The sequence below is a fragment of the Triturus cristatus genome, chromosome 10 (genome assembly GCF_964204655.1).
Source record: "Triturus cristatus chromosome 10, aTriCri1.1, whole genome shotgun sequence".
NCBI lineage: Eukaryota > Metazoa > Chordata > Amphibia > Caudata > Salamandridae > Triturus > Triturus cristatus.
This window is the reverse complement of record NC_140593.1, coordinates 732,951,495-732,968,412: the sequence shown is the minus strand read 5'-3', so window position 1 is coordinate 732,968,412 and position 16,918 is coordinate 732,951,495.

Here is a 16,918-nt window from a genome sequence, read left to right as displayed (position 1 = left end):
TGGCATCATGTTTAAGGTCTTAACTCTTACTCTGGACTAATGGTTAAGGTCTTAACTCTTACTCTGGACTAATGGTTAAGGTCTTAGACTCTTACTCTGGCATCATGGTTAAGGTCTTAACTCTTACTCTGAACTAATGGTTAATGTCTTAACTCTTACTCTGGCATCATGGTTAAGTTCCTAACTCTTTCTGTGGCCTATTGGTTAAGGTCCTAACTCTTACTCTGGCATCATGGTTATGGTCTTAAATCTTACTCTGGCATCGTGGTTAAGGTCTTAACTCTTACTCTGGACTAATGGTTAAGGTCTTAACTCTTACTCTGGCATCACGGTTAAGGTCTTAACTCTTACTCTGGACTAATGGTTAAGGTCTTAGACTCTTACTCTGTACTCATGGTTAAGGTCTTAGACTCTTACTCTGGCATCATCGTTAAGGTCTTAACTCTTACTCTGGCATCATGGTTAAGGTCTTAACTCTTACTCTGGACTAATGGTTAAGGTCTGAACTCTTACTCTGGACTAATGGTTAAGGTCTTAACTCTTACTCTGGACTAATGGTTAAGGTCTTAGACTCTTACTCTGTACTCATGGTTAAGGTCTGAACTCTTACTCTGGCATCATGGTTAAGGTCTTAACTCTTACTCTGGACTAATGGTTAAGGTCTTAACTCTAACTCTTGACTAATGGTTAAGGTCTTAGACTCTTACTCTGGACTAATGGTTAAGGTCTTAGACTCTTACTCTGGCATCATGGTTAAGGTCTTAACTCTTACTCTGGCATCATTGTTAAGGTCTTAACTTTTACTCTGGCATCATGGTTAAGGTCTTAACTCTTACTCTGGACTAATGGTTAAGGTCTTAACTCTTACTCTGGACTAATGGTTAAGGTCTTAACTCTTACTCCGGCATCATGGTTAAGGTCTTAACTCTTACTCTGGACTAATGGTTAAGGTCTTAACTCTTACTCTGGCATCATGCTTAAGGTCTTAGACTCATACTCTGGCATCATGGTTAAGGTCTTAAATCTTACTCTGGACTAATGGTTAAGGTCTTAACTCTTACTCTGGCATCATGGTTAAGGTCTTAACTCTCACTCTGGCATCATGGTTAAGGTCTTAACTCTTACTCTGTACTCATGGTTAAGGTCTTAACTCTTACTCTGGCATCATGGTTAAGGTCTTAACTCTTACTCTGGACTAATGGTTAAGGTCTTAACTCTTACTCCAGACTAATGGTTAAGGTCTTAACTCTTACTCTGGCATCATGGTTTAGGTCTTAACTCTTACTCTGGCATCATGGTTTAGGTCTTAGACTCTTACTCTGGACTAATGGTTAAGGTCTTAACTCTTACTCTGGCATCATGGTTAAGGTCTTAACTCTTACTCTGGACTAATGGTTAAGGTCTGAACTCTTACTCTGGACTAATGGTTAAGGTCTTAACTCTTACTCTGGACTAATGGTTAAGGTCTTAGACTCTTACTCTCGACTAATGGTTAAGGTCTTAACTCTTACTCTGGCATCATGGTTAAGGTCTTAGACTCTTACTCTGGACTAATGGTTAAGGTCTTAACTCATACTCTGGACTAATGGTTAAGGTCTTAGACTCTTACTCCGGACTAATGGTTAAGGTCTTAACTCTTACTCTGGACTAATGGTTAAGGTCTTAACTCTTACTCTGGACTAATGGTTAAGGTCTTAACTCTTACTCTGGCATCATGGTTAAGGTCTTAACTCTTACTCTGGACTAATGGTTAAGGTCTTAACTCTTACTCTTGACTAATGGTTAAGGTCTTAACTCTTACTCTGGACTAATGGTTAAGTTCTTAGACTCTTACTCTGGCATCATGGTTAAGGTCTTAGACTCTTACTCTGGCATCATCGTTAAGGTCTTAACTCTTACTCTGGCATCATGGTTAAGGTCTTAACTCTTACTCTGGACTAATGGTTAAGGTCTGAACTCTTACTCTGGACTAATGGTTAAGGTCTTAACTCTTACTCTGGACTAATGGTTAAGGTCTTAGACTCTTACTCTGTACTCATGGTTAAGGTCTTAACTCTTACTCTGGCATCATGGTTAAGGTCTTAACTCTTACTCTGGACTAATGGTTAAGGTCTTAACTCTAACTCTTGACTAATGGTTAAGGTCTTAGACTCTTACTCTGGACTAATGGTTAAGGTCTTAGACTCTTACTCTGGCATCATGGTTAAGGTCTTAACTCTTACTCTGGCATCATTGTTAAGGTCTTAACTCTTACTCTGGCATCATGGTTAAGGTCTTAACTCTTACTCTGGACTAATGGTTAAGGTCTTAACTCTTACTCTGGACTAATGGTTAAGGTCTTAACTCTTACTCCGGCATCATGGTTAAGGTCTTAACTCTTACTCTGGACTAATGGTTAAGGTCTTAACTCTTACTCTGGCATCATGCTTAAGGTCTTAGACTCATACTCTGGCATCATGGTTAAGGTCTTAAATCTTACTCTGGACTAATGGTTAAGGTCTTAACTCTTACTCTGGCATCATGGTTAAGGTCTTAACTCTTACTCTGGACTAATGGTTAAGGTCTTAACTCTTACTCTGGCATCATGGTTAAGGTCTTAACTCTTACTCTGGACTAATGGTTATGGTCTTAGACTCTTACTCTGGCATCATGTTTAAGGTCTTAACTCTTACTCTGGACTAATGGTTAAGGTCTTAACTCTTACTCTGGACTAATGGTTAAGGTCTTAGACTCTTACTCTGGCATCATGGTTAAGGTCTTAACTCTTACTCTGAACTAATGGTTAATGTCTTAACTCTTACTCTGGCATCATGGTTAAGTTCCTAACTCTTTCTGTGGCCTATTGGTTAAGGTCCTAACTCTTACTCTGGCATCATGGTTATGGTCTTAAATCTTACTCTGGCATCGTGGTTAAGGTCTTAACTCTTACTCTGGACTAATGGTTAAGGTCTTAACTCTTACTCTGGCATCACGGTTAAGGTCTTAACTCTTACTCTGGACTAATGGTTAAGGTCTTAACTCTTACTCTGGGCTAATGGTTAAGGTCTTAACTCTTACTCTGGACTAATGGTTAAGGTTTTAACTCTTACTCTGGCATCATGGTTAAGGTCTTAACTCTTACTCTGGACTAATGGTTAAGGTCTTAACTCTTACTCTGGCATCATGGTTAAGGTCTTAGACTCTTACTCTGGACTAATGGTTAAGGTCTTAACTCTTACTCTGGACTAATGGTTAAGGTCTTAACTCTTACTCTGGACTAATGGTTAAGATCTTAACTCTTACTCTAGACAAATGGTTAAGGTTTTAACTCTTAGTCTGGCATCATGGTTAAGGTCTTCGACTCTTACTCTGGACTAATGGTTAAGGGCTTAACTCTTACTCTGGACTAATGGTTAAGGTCTTAACTCTTACTCTGGCATCATGGTTAAGGTCTTAACTCTTACTCTGGACTAATGGTTAAGGTCTTAACTCTTACTCTGAGCTAATGGTTAAGGTCTTAACTCTTACTCTGGACTAATGGTTAAGGTCTTAACTCTTTCTCTGGACTAATGGTTAAGGTCTTATCTCTTACTCTGGACTAATGGTTAAGGTCTTAGACTCTTACTCTGGCATCATGAATAAGGTCTTAGATTCTTACTCTGGACTACTGGTTAATGTCTTAACTCTTACTCTGGCATCATGGTTAAGGTCTTAACTCTCACTCTGGCATCATGGTTAAGGTCTTAACTCTTACTCTGTACTCATGGTTAAGGTCTTAACCCTTACTCTGGCATCATGGTTAAGGTCTTCACTCTTACTCTGGACTAATGGTTAAGGTCTTAACTCTTACTCTGGACTAATGGTTAAGGTCTTAACTCTTACTCTGGCATCATGGTTAAGGTCTTAACTCTTACTCTGGACTAATGGTTAAGGTCTTAACTCTTACTCCGGACTAATGGTTAAGGTCTTAACTCTTACTCTGGCATCATGGTTTAGGTCTTAACTCTTACTCTGGCATCATGGTTTAGGTCTTAGACTCTTACTCTGGACTAATGGTTAAGGTCTTAACTCTTACTCTGGCATCATGGTTAAGGTCTTAACTCTTACTCTGGACTAATGGTTAAGGTCTGAACTCTTACTCTGGACTAATGGTTAAGGTCTTAACTCTTACTCTGGACTAATGGTTTAGGTCTTAGACTCTTACTCTGGACTGATGGTTAAGGTCTTAACTCTTACTCTGGCATCATGGTTAAGGTCCTAACTCTTACTCTGGACTAATGGTTAAGGTCTGAACTCTTACTCTGGCATCATGGTTAAGGTCTTAACTCTTACTCTGGACTAATGGTTAAGGTCTGAACTCTTACTCTGGACTAATGGTTAAGGTCTTAACTCTTACTCTGGACTAATGGTTAAGGTCTTACCTCTTACTCTGGACTAATGGTTAAGGTCTTAACTCTTACTCTGGACTAATGGTTAAGATCTTAACTCTTACTCTAAACTAATGGTTAAGGTTTTAACTCTTACTCTGGCATCATGGTTAAGGTCTTCGACTCTTACTCTGGACTAATGGTTAAGGTCTTAACTCTTACTCTGGACTAATGGTTAAGGTCTTAACTCTTACTCTGGCATCATGGTTAAGGTCTTAACTCTTACTCTGGACTAATGGTTAAGGTCTTAACTCTTACTCTGGGCTAATGGTTAAGGTCTTAACTCTTACTCTGGACTAATGGTTAAGGTCTTATCTCTTACTCTGGACTAATGGTTAAGGTCTTAGACTCTTACTCTGGTATCATGAATAAGGTCTTACACTCTTACTCTGGACTACTGGTTAATGTCTTAACTCTTACTCTGGCATCATGGTTAAGGTCTTAACTCTCACTCTGGCATCATGGTTAAGGTCTTAACTCTTACTCTGTACTCATGGTTAAGGTCTTAACTCTTACTCTGGCATCATGGTTAAGGTCTTAACTCTTACTCTGGACTAATGGTTAAGGTCTTAACTCTTACTCTGGACTAATGGTTAAGGTCTTAACTCTTACACTGGCATCATGTTTAAGGTCTTAACTCTTACTCTGGACTAATGGTTAAGGTCTTAACTCTTACTCCAGACTAATGGTTAAGGTCTTAACTCTTACTCTGGCATCATGGTTTAGGTCTTAACTCTTACTCTGGCATCATGGTTTAGGTCTTAGACTCTTACTCTGGACTAATGGTTAAGGTCTTAACTCTTACTCTGGCATCATGGTTAAGGTCTTAACTCTTACTCTGGACTAATGGTTAAGGTCTGAACTCTTACTCTGGACTAATGGTTAAGGTCTTAACTCTTACTCTGGACTAATGGTTAAGGTCTTAGACTCTTACTCTGTACTGATGGTTAAGGTCTTAACTCTTACTCTGGCATCATGGTTAAGGTCTTAACTCTTACTCTTGACTAATGGTTAAGGTCTTAACTCTTACTCTGGACTAATGGTTAAGGTCTTAGACTCTTACTCTGGCATCATGGTTAAGGTCTTAACTCTTACTCTGGCATCATTTTTAAGGTCTTAACTCTTACTCTGGCATCATGGTTAAGGTCTTAACTCTTACTCTGGACTAATGGTTAAGGTCTTAACTCTTACTCTGGACTAATGGTTAAGGTCTTAACTCTTACTCCGGCATCATGGTTAAGGTCTTAACTCTTACTCTGGACTAATGGTTAAGGTCTTAACTCTTACTCTGGCATCATGGTTAAGGTCTTAGACTCATACTCTGGCATCATGGTTAAGGTCTTAAATCTTACTCTGGACTAATGGTTAAGGTCTTAACTCTTACTCTGGCATCATGGTTAAGGTCTTAACTCTTACTCTGGACTAATGGTTAAGGTCTTAACTCTTACTCTGGCATCATGGTTAAGGTCTTAACTCTTACTCTGGTCTAATGGTTATGGTCTTAGACTCTTACTCTGGCATCATGTTTAAGGTCTTAACTCTTACTCTGGCATCATGGTTAAGGTCTTAACTCTTACTCTGGACTAATGGTTAAGGTCTTAACTCTGACTCTGGCATCATGGTTAAGGTCTTAGACTCTTACTCTGGAATAATGGTTAAGGTCTTAACTCTTACTCTGGCATCACGGTTAAGGGCTTAACTCTTACTCTGGACTAATGGTTAAGGTCTTAACTCTTACTCTGGACTAATGGTTGAGGTCTTAGACTCTTACTCTGGCATCATGGTTAAGGTCTTAACTCTTACTCTGAACTAATGGTTATTGTCTTAACTCTTACTCTGGCATCATGGTTAAGTTCCTAACTCTTTCTGTGGCCTATTGGTTAAGGTCCTAACTCTTACTCTGGCATCATGGTTAAGGTCTTAACTCTTACTCTGGCATCATGGTTAAGGTCTTAACTCTTACTCTGGACTAATGATTAAGGTCTTAACTCTTACTCTGGCATCACGGTTAAGGTCTTAACTCTTTCTCTGGACTAATGGTTAAGGTCTTAACTCTTACTCTGGGCTAATGGTTAAGGTCTTAACTCTTACTCTGGACTAATGGTTAAGGTGTTAACTCTTACTCTGGCATCATGGTTAAGGTCTTAACTCTTACTCTGGACTAATGGTTAAGGTCTTAACTCTTACTCTGGACTATTGGTTAAGGCCTTAACTCTTACTCTGGGCTAATGATTAAGGTCTTAACTCTTACTCTGGCATCATGGTTAAGGTCTTAACTCTTACTCTGGACTAATGGTTAAGGTCTTAACTCTTACTCTGGACTAATGGTTAAGATCTTAACTCTTACTCTAGACTAATGGTTAAGGTTTTAACTCTTACTCTGGCATCATGGTTAAGGTCTTTGACTCTTACTCTGGACTAATGGTTAAGGTCTTAACTCTTACTCTGGACTAATGGTTAAGGTCTTAACTCTTACTCTGGCATCATGGTTAAGGTCTTAACTCTTACTCTGGACTAATGGTTAAGGTCTTAACTCTTACTCTGAGCTAATGGTTAAGGTCTTAACTCTTTCTCTGGACTAATGGTTAAGGTCTTATCTCTTACTCTGGAGTAATGGTTAAGGTCTTAGACTCTTACTCTGGCATCATGAATAAGGTCTTAGACTCTTACTCTGGACTACTGGTTAATGTCTTAACTCTTACTCTGGCATCATGGTTAAGGTCTTAACTCTCACTCTGGCATCATGGTTAAGGTCTTAACTCTTACTCTGTACTCATGGTTAAGGTCTTAACTCTTACTCTGGCATCATGGTTAAGGTCTTCACTCTTACTCTGGACTAATGGTTAAGGTCTTAACTCTTACTCTGGACTAATGGTTAAGGTCTTAACTCTTACTCTGGCATCATGGTTAAGGTCTTAACTCTTACTCTGGACTAATGGTTAAGGTCTTAACTCTTACTCCGGACTAATGGTTAAGGTCTTAACTCTTACTCTGGCATCATGGTTTAGGTCTTAACTCTTACTCTGGCATCATGGTTTAGGTCTTAGACTCTTACTCTGGACTAATGGTTAAGGTCTTAACTCTTACTCTGGCATCATGGTTAAGGTCTTAACTCTTACTCTGGACTAATGGTTAAGGTCTGAACTCTTACTCTGGCATCATGGTTAAGGTCTTACCTCTTACTCTGGACTAATGGTTAAGGTCTTAACTCTTACTCTGGACTAATGGTTAAGATCTTAACTCTTACTCTAAACTAATGGTTAAGGTTTTAACTCTTACTCTGGCATCATGGTTAAGGTCTTCGACTCTTACTCTGGACTAATGGTTAAGGTCTTAACTCTTACTCTGGACTAATGGTTAAGGTCTTAACTCTTACTCTGGCATCATGGTTAAGGTCTTAACTCTTACTCTGGACTAATGGTTAAGGTCTTAACTCTTACTCTGGGCTAATGGTTAAGGTCTTAACTCTTACTCTGGACTAATGGTTAAGGTCTTAACTCTTACTCTGGACTAATGGTTAAGGTCTTATCTCTTACTCTGGACTAATGGTTAAGGTCTTAGACTCTTACTCTGGACTAATGGTTAAGGTCTTAGACTCTTACTCTGGCATCATGAATAAGGTCTTAGACTCTTACTCTGGACTACTGGTTAATGTCTTAACTCTTACTCTGGCATCATGGTTAAGGTCTTAACTCTCACTCTGGCATCATGGTTAAGGTCTTAACTCTTACTCTGTACTCATGGTTAAGGTCTTAACTCTTACTCTGGCATCATGGTTAAGGTCTTAACTCTTACTCTGGACTAATGGTTAAGGTCTTAACTCTTACTCTGGACTAATGGTTAAGGTCTTAACTCTTACTCTGGCATCATGGTTAAGGTCTTAACTCTTACTCTGGACTAATGGTTAAGGTCTTAACTCTTACTCCAGACTAATGGTTAAGGTCTTAACTCTTACTCTGACATCATGGTTTAGGTCTTAACTCTTACTCTGGCATCATGGTTTAGGTCTTAGACTCTTACTCTGGACTAATGGTTAAGGTTTTAACTCTTACTCTGGACTAATGGTTAAGGTCTTAGACTCTTACTCTCGACTAATGGTTAAGGTCTTAACTCTTACTCTGGCATCATGGTTAAGGTCTTAGACTCTTACTCTTGACTAATGGTTAAGGTCTTAACTCATACTCTGGACTAATGGTTAAGGTCTTAGACTCTTACTCTGGACTAATGGTTAAGGTCTTAACTCTTACTCTGGACTAATGGTTAAGGTCTTAACTCTTACTCTGGACTAATGGTTAAGGTCTTAACTCTTACTCTGGCATCATGGTCAAGGTCTTAACTCTTACTCTGGACTAATGGTTAAGGTCTTAACTCTTACTCTTGACTAATGGTTAAGGTCTTAACTCTTACTCTGGACTAATGGTTAAGGTCTTAGACTCTTACTCTGGCATCATGGTTAAGGTCTTAACTCTTACTCTGGCATCATGGTTAAGGTCTTAACTCTTACTCTGGCATCATGGTTAAGGTCTTAACTCTTACTCTGGACTAATGGTTAAGGTCTTAACTCTTAGTCTGGCATCATGGTTAAGGTATTAACTCTTACTCTGGCATCATGGTTAAGGTCTTAACTCTTACTCTGGACTAATGGTTAAGGTCTTAACTCTTACTCTGGACTAATGGTTAAGGTCTTAACTCTTACTCTGCCATCATGGTTAAGGTCTTAACTCTTACTCTGGACTAATGGTTAAGGTCTTAACTCTTACTCTGGCATCATGGTTAAAGTCTTAGACTCATACTCTGGCATCATGGTTAAGGTCTTAACTCTTACTCTGGACTAATGGTTAAGGGCTTAACTCTTACTCTGGCATCATGGTTAGGGTCTTAGACTCTTACTCTGGACTAATGGTTAAGGTCTTAACTCTTACTCTGGACTAATGGTTACGGTCTTAACTCTTACTCTGGCATCATCGTTAAGGTCTTAAGTCTTACTCTGGCATCATGGTTAAGGTCTTTGACTCTTACTCTGGACTAATGGTTAAGGTCTTAACTCTTACTCTGGACTAATGGTTAAGGTCTTAACTCTTACTCTGGCATCATGGTTAAGGTCTTAACTCTTACTCTGGACTAATGGTTAAGGTCTTAACTCTTACTCTGAGCTAATGGTTAAGGTCTTAACTCTTTCTCTGGACTAATGGTTAAGGTCTTATCTCTTACTCTGGAGTAATGGTTAAGGTCTTAGACTCTTACTCTGGCATCATGAATAAGGTCTTAGACTCTTACTCTGGACTACTGGTTAATGTCTTAACTCTTACTCTGGCATCATGGTTAAGGTCTTAACTCTCACTCTGGCATCATGGTTAAGGTCTTAACTCTTACTCTGTACTCATGGTTAAGGTCTTAACTCTTACTCTGGCATCATGGTTAAGGTCTTCACTCTTACTCTGGACTAATGGTTAAGGTCTTAACTCTTACTCTGGACTAATGGTTAAGGTCTTAACTCTTACTCTGGCATCATGGTTAAGGTCTTAACTCTTACTCTGGACTAATGGTTAAGGTCTTAACTCTTACTCCGGACTAATGGTTAAGGTCTTAACTCTTACTCTGGCATCATGGTTTAGGTCTTAACTCTTACTCTGGCATCATGGTTTAGGTCTTAGACTCTTACTCTGGACTAATGGTTAAGGTCTTAACTCTTACTCTGGCATCATGGTTAAGGTCTTAACTCTTACTCTGGACTAATGGTTAAGGTCTGAACTCTTACTCTGGCATCATGGTTAAGGTCTTACCTCTTACTCTGGACTAATGGTTAAGGTCTTAACTCTTACTCTGGACTAATGGTTAAGATCTTAACTCTTACTCTAAACTAATGGTTAAGGTTTTAACTCTTACTCTGGCATCATGGTTAAGGTCTTCGACTCTTACTCTGGACTAATGGTTAAGGTCTTAACTCTTACTCTGGACTAATGGTTAAGGTCTTAACTCTTACTCTGGCATCATGGTTAAGGTCTTAACTCTTACTCTGGACTAATGGTTAAGGTCTTAACTCTTACTCTGGGCTAATGGTTAAGGTCTTAACTCTTACTCTGGACTAATGGTTAAGGTCTTAACTCTTACTCTGGACTAATGGTTAAGGTCTTATCTCTTACTCTGGACTAATGATTAAGGTCTTAGACTCTTACTCTGGCATCATGAATAAGGTCTTAGACTCTTACTCTGGACTACTGGTTAATGTCTTAACTCTTACTCTGGCATCATGGTTAAGGTCTTAACTCTCACTCTGGCATCATGGTTAAGGTCTTAACTCTTACTCTGTACTCATGGTTAAGGTCTTAACTCTTACTCTGGCATCATGGTTAAGGTCTTAACTCTTACTCTGGACTAATGGTTAAGGTCTTAACTCTTACTCTGGACTAATGGTTAAGGTCTTAACTCTTACTCTGGCATCATGGTTAAGGTCTTAACTCTTACTCTGGACTAATGGTTAAGGTCTTAACTCTTACTCCAGACTAATGGTTAAGGTCTTAACTCTTACTCTGACATCATGGTTTAGGTCTTAACTCTTACTCTGGCATCATGGTTTAGGTCTTAGACTCTTACTCTGGACTAATGGTTAAGGTTTTAACTCTTACTCTGGACTAATGGTTAAGGTCTTAGACTCTTACTCTCGACTAATGGTTAAGGTCTTAACTCTTACTCTGGCATCATGGTTAAGGTCTTAGACTCTTACTCTTGACTAATGGTTAAGGTCTTAACTCATACTCTGGACTAATGGTTAAGGTCTTAGACTCTTACTCTGGACTAATGGTTAAGGTCTTAACTCTTACTCTGGACTAATGGTTAAGGTCTTAACTCTTACTCTGGACTAATGGTTAAGGTCTTAACTCTTACTCTGGCATCATGGTCAAGGTCTTAACTCTTACTCTGGACTAATGGTTAAGGTCTTAACTCTTACTCTTGACTAATGGTTAAGGTCTTAACTCTTACTCTGGACTAATGGTTAAGGTCTTAGACTCTTACTCTGGCATCATGGTTAAGGTCTTAACTCTTACTCTGGCATCATGGTTAAGGTCTTAACTCTTACTCTGGCATCATGGTTAAGGTCTTAACTCTTACTCTGGACTAATGGTTAAGGTCTTAACTCTTAGTCTGGCATCATGGTTAAGGTATTAACTCTTACTCTGGCATCATGGTTAAGGTCTTAACTCTTACTCTGGACTAATGGTTAAGGTCTTAACTCTTACTCTGGACTAATGGTTAAGGTCTTAACTCTTACTCTGCCATCATGGTTAAGGTCTTAACTCTTACTCTGGACTAATGGTTAAGGTCTTAACTCTTACTCTGGCATCATGGTTAAAGTCTTAGACTCATACTCTGGCATCATGGTTAAGGTCTTAACTCTTACTCTGGACTAATGGTTAAGGGCTTAACTCTTACTCTGGCATCATGGTTAGGGTCTTAGACTCTTACTCTGGACTAATGGTTAAGGTCTTAACTCTTACTCTGGACTAATGGTTACGGTCTTAACTCTTACTCTGGCATCATCGTTAAGGTCTTAAGTCTTACTCTGGCATCATGGTTAAGGTCTTAACTCTAACTCTGGACTAATGGTTAAGGTCTTAACTCTTACTCTGGACTAATGGTTAAGGTCTTAACTCTTACTCTGGCATCATGGTTAAGGTCTTAACTCTGGCATCATGGTTAAGGTCTTAACTCTTACTCTGGACTAATGGTTAAGGTCTTAACTCTTACTCTGGACTAATGGTTAAGGTCTTAACTCTTACTCTGCCATCATGGTTAAGGTCTTAGACTCTTACTCTGGACTAATGGTTAAGGTCTTAACTCACACTCTGGACTAATGGTTAAGGTCTTAGACTCTTACTCTGGACTAATGGTTAAGGTCTTAACTCTTACTCTGGACTAATGGTTAAGGTCTTAACTCTTACTCTGGCATCATGGTTAAGGTCTTAACTCTTACTCTGGACTAATGGTTAAGGTCTTAACTCTTACTCTTGACTAATGGTTAAGGTCTTAACTCTTACTCTGGACTAATGGTTAAGGTCTTAGACTCTTACTCTGGACTAATGGTTAAGGTCTTAACTCTTACTCTGGCATCATGGTTAGTGTCTTAGACTCTTACTCTGGACTAATGGTTAAGGTCTTAACTCATACTCTGGACTAATGGTTAAGGTCTTAGACTCTTACTCTGGACTAATGGTTAAGGTCTTAACTCTTACTCTGGACTAATGGTTAAGGTCTTAACTCTTACTCTGGACTAATGGTTAAGGTCTTAACTCTTACTCTGGCATCATGGTTAAGGTCTTAACTCTTACTCTGGACTAATGGTTAAGGTCTTAACTCTTACTCTTGACTAATGGTTAAGGTCTTAACTCTTACGCTGGACTAATGGTTAAGGTCTTGGACTCTTACTCTGGCATCATGGTTAAGGTCTTAACTCTTACTCTGGCATCATGGTTAAGGTCTTAACTCTTACTCTGGCATCATGGTTAAGGTCTTAACTCTTACTCTGGACTAATGGTTAAGGTCTTAACTCTTACTCTGGCATCATGGTTAAGGTATTAAGTCTTACTCTGGCATCATGGTTAAGGTCTTAACTCTTACTCTGGACTAATGGTTAAGGTCTTAACTCTTACTCTGGACTAATGGTTAAGGTCTTAACTCTTACTCTGCCATCATGGTTAAGGTCTTAACTCTTACTCTGGACTAATGGTTAAGGTCTTAACTCTTACTCTGGCATCATGGTTAAAGTCTTAGACTCATACTCTGGCATCATGGTTACAGTCTTAACTCTTACTCTGGACTAATGGTTAAGGGCTCAACTCTTACTCTGGCATCATGGTTAGGGTCTTAGACTCTTACTCTGGACCAATGGTTAAGGTCTTAACTCTTACTCTGGACTAATGGTTAAGGTCTTAACTCTTACTCTGGCATCATCGTTAAGGTCTTAACTCTTACTCTGGCATCATGGTCAAGGTCTTAACTCTAACTCTGGACTAATGGTTAAGGTCTTAACTCTTACTCTGGACTAATGGTTAAGGTCTTAACTCTTACTCTGGCATCATGGTTAAGGTCTTAACTCTGGCATCATGGTTAAGGTCTTAACTCTTACTCTGGACTAATGGTTAAGGTCTTAACTCTTACTCTGGCATCATGGTTAAGGTCTTAGACTCATACTCTGGCATCATGGTTAAGGTCTTAACTCTTACTTCGGACTAATGGTTAAGGTCTTAACTCTTACTCTGGCATCATGGTTAAGGTCTTAGACTCTTACTCTGGAATAATAGTTAAGGTCTTAACTCTTACTCTGGGCTAATGGTTAAGGTCTTATCTCTTCCTCTGGACTAATGGTTAAGGTCTTAGACTCTTACTCTGGCATCATGGATAAGGTCTTAGACTCTTACTCTGGACTACTGGTTAATGTCTTAACTCTTACTCTGGCGTCATGGTTAAGGTCTTAACTTTCACTCTGGCATCATGGTTAAGGTCTTAACTCTTACTCTGTACTCATGGTTAAGGTCTTAACTCTTACTCTGGCATCATGGTTAAGGTCTTATCTCTTACTCTGGACTAATGGTTAAGGTCTTAGACTCCTACTCTGGACTAATGGTTAAGGTCTTAACTCTTTCTCTGGGCTAATAGTTAAGGTCTTAGACTCTTACTCTGGCATCATGGTTAAGGTCTTAGACTCTTACTCTGGCATCAAGGTTAAGGTCTTAACTCTTACTCTGGCATCATGGTTAAGGTCTTAACTCTTACTCTGGACTAATGGTTAAGGTCTTAGACTCTTACTCTGGACTAATGGTTAAGGTCTTAACTCTTACTCTGGACTAATGGTTAAGGTCTTAACTCTTACTCTGGACTAATGGTTAAGGTATTAACTCTTACTCTGGAATCATGGTTAAGGTCTTAACTCTTACTCTGGACTAATGGTTAAGGTCTTAACTCTTACTCTGGGCTAATGGTTAAGGTCTTAACTCTTACTCTGGACTAATGGTTAAGGTCTTAACTCTTACTCTGGCATCATGGTTAAGGTCTTAACTCTTACTCTGGACTAATGGTTAAGGTCTTAACTCTTACTCTGGGCTAATGGTCAAGGTCTTAACTCTTACTCTGGACTAATGGTTAAGGTCTTAACTCTTACTCTGGACTAATGGTTAAGGTCTTAACTCTTACTCTGGCATCATAGGTAAGGTCTTAACTCTTACTCTGGACTAATGGTTAAGGTCTTAACTCTTACTCTTGACTAATGGTTAAGGTCTTAACTCTTACTCTGGACTAATGGTTAAGGTCTTAGACTCTTACTCTGGCATCATGGTTAAGGTCTTAACTCTTACTCTGGACTAATGGTTAAGGTCTTAACTCTTACTCTGGCATCATGGTTAAGGTCTTAGACTCATACTCTGGCATCATGGTTAAGGTCTTAAATCTTACTCTGGACTAATGGTTAAGGTCTTAACTCTTACTCTGGACTAATGGTTAAGGTCTTAACTCTTACTCTGGCATCATGGTTAAGGTCTTAACTCTTACTCTGGACTAATGGTTATGGTCTTAGACTCTTACTCTGGCATCATGTTTAAGGTCTTAACTCTTACTCTGGCATCATGGTTAAGGTCTTAACTCTTACTCTGGACTAATGGTTAAGGTCTTAACTCTGACTCTGGCATCATGGTTAAGGTCTTAGACTCTTACTCTGGAATAATGGTTAAGGTCTTAACTCTTACTCTGGCATCACGGTTAAGGTCTTAACTCTTACTCTGGACTAATGGTTAAGGTCTTAACTCTTACTCTGGACTAATGGTTAAGGTCTTAGACTCTTACTCTGGCATCATGGTTAAGGTCTTAACTCTTACTCTGAACTAATGGTTAATGTCTTAACTCTTACTCTGGCATCATGGTTAAGTTCCTAACACTTTCTGTGGCCTATTGGTTAAGGTCCTAACTCTTACTCTGGCATCATGGTTAAGGTCTTAACTCTTACTCTGGCATCATGGTTAAGGTCTTAACTCTTACTCTGCACTAATGGTTAAGGTCTTAACTCTTACTCTGGCATCATGGTTAAGGTCTTAACTCTTACTCTGGACTAATGGTTAAGGTCTTAACTCTTACTCTGGGCTAATGGTTAAGGTCTTAACTCTTACTCTGGACTAATGGTTAAGGTTTTAACTCTTACTCTGGCATCATGGTTAAGGTCTTAACTCTTACTCTGGACTAATGGTTAAGGTCTTAACTCTTACTCTGGACTATTGGTTAAGGCCTTAACTCTTACTCTGGGCTAATGATTAAGGTCTTAACTCTTACTCTGGCATCATGGTTAAGGTCTTAACTCTTACTCTGGACTAATGGTTAAGGTCTTAACTCTTACTCTGGACTAATGGTTAAGATCTTAACTCTTACTCTAGACTAATGGTTAAGGTTTTAACTCTTACTCTGGCATCATGGTTAAGGTCTTTGACTCTTACTCTGGACTAATGGTTAAGGTCTTAACTCTTACTCTGGACTAATGGTTAAGGTCTTAACTCTTACTCTGGCATCATGGTTAAGGTCTTAACTCTTACTCTGGACTAATGGTTAAGGTGTTAACTCTTACTCTGAGCTAATGGTTAAGGTCTTAACTCTTTCTCTGGACTAATGGTTAAGGTCTTATCTCTTACTCTGGAGTAATGGTTAAGGTCTTAGACTCTTACTCTGGCATCATGAATAAGGTCTTAGACTCTTACTCTGGACTACTGGTTAATGTCTTAACTCTTACTCTGGCATCATGTTTAAGGTCTTAACTCTCACTCTGGCATCATGGTTAAGGTCTTAACTCTTACTCTGTACTCATGGTTAAGGTCTTAACTCTTACTCTGGCATCATGGTTAAGGTCTTCACTCTTACTCTGGACTAATGGTTAAGGTCTTAACTCTTACTCTGGACTAATGGTTAAGGTCTTAACTCTTACTCTGGCATCATGGTTAAGGTCTTAACTCTTACTCTGGACTAATGGTTAAGGTCTTAACTCTTACTCCGGACTAATGGTTAAGGTCTTAACTCTTACTCTGGCATCATGGTTTAGGTCTTAACTCTTACTCTGGCATCATGGTTTAGGTCTTAGACTCTTACTCTGGACTAATGGTTAAGGTCTGAACTCTTACTCTGGCATCATGGTTAAGGTCTTAACTCTTACTCTGGACTAATGGTTAAGGTCTGAACTCTTACTCTGGACTAATGGTTAAGGTCTTAACTCTTACTCTGGACTAATGGTTAAGGTCTGAACTCTTACTCTGGACTAATGGTTAAGGTCTTAACTCTTACTCTGGACTAATGGTTTAGGTCTTAGACTCTTACTCTGGACTAATGGTTAAGGTCTTAACTCTTACTCTGGCATCATCGTTAAGGTCTTAACTCTTACTCTGGACTAATGATTAAGGTCTGAACTCTTACTCTGGCATCATGGTTAAGGTCTTACCTCTTACTCTGGACTAATGGTTAAGGTCTTATCTCTTACTCTGGACTAA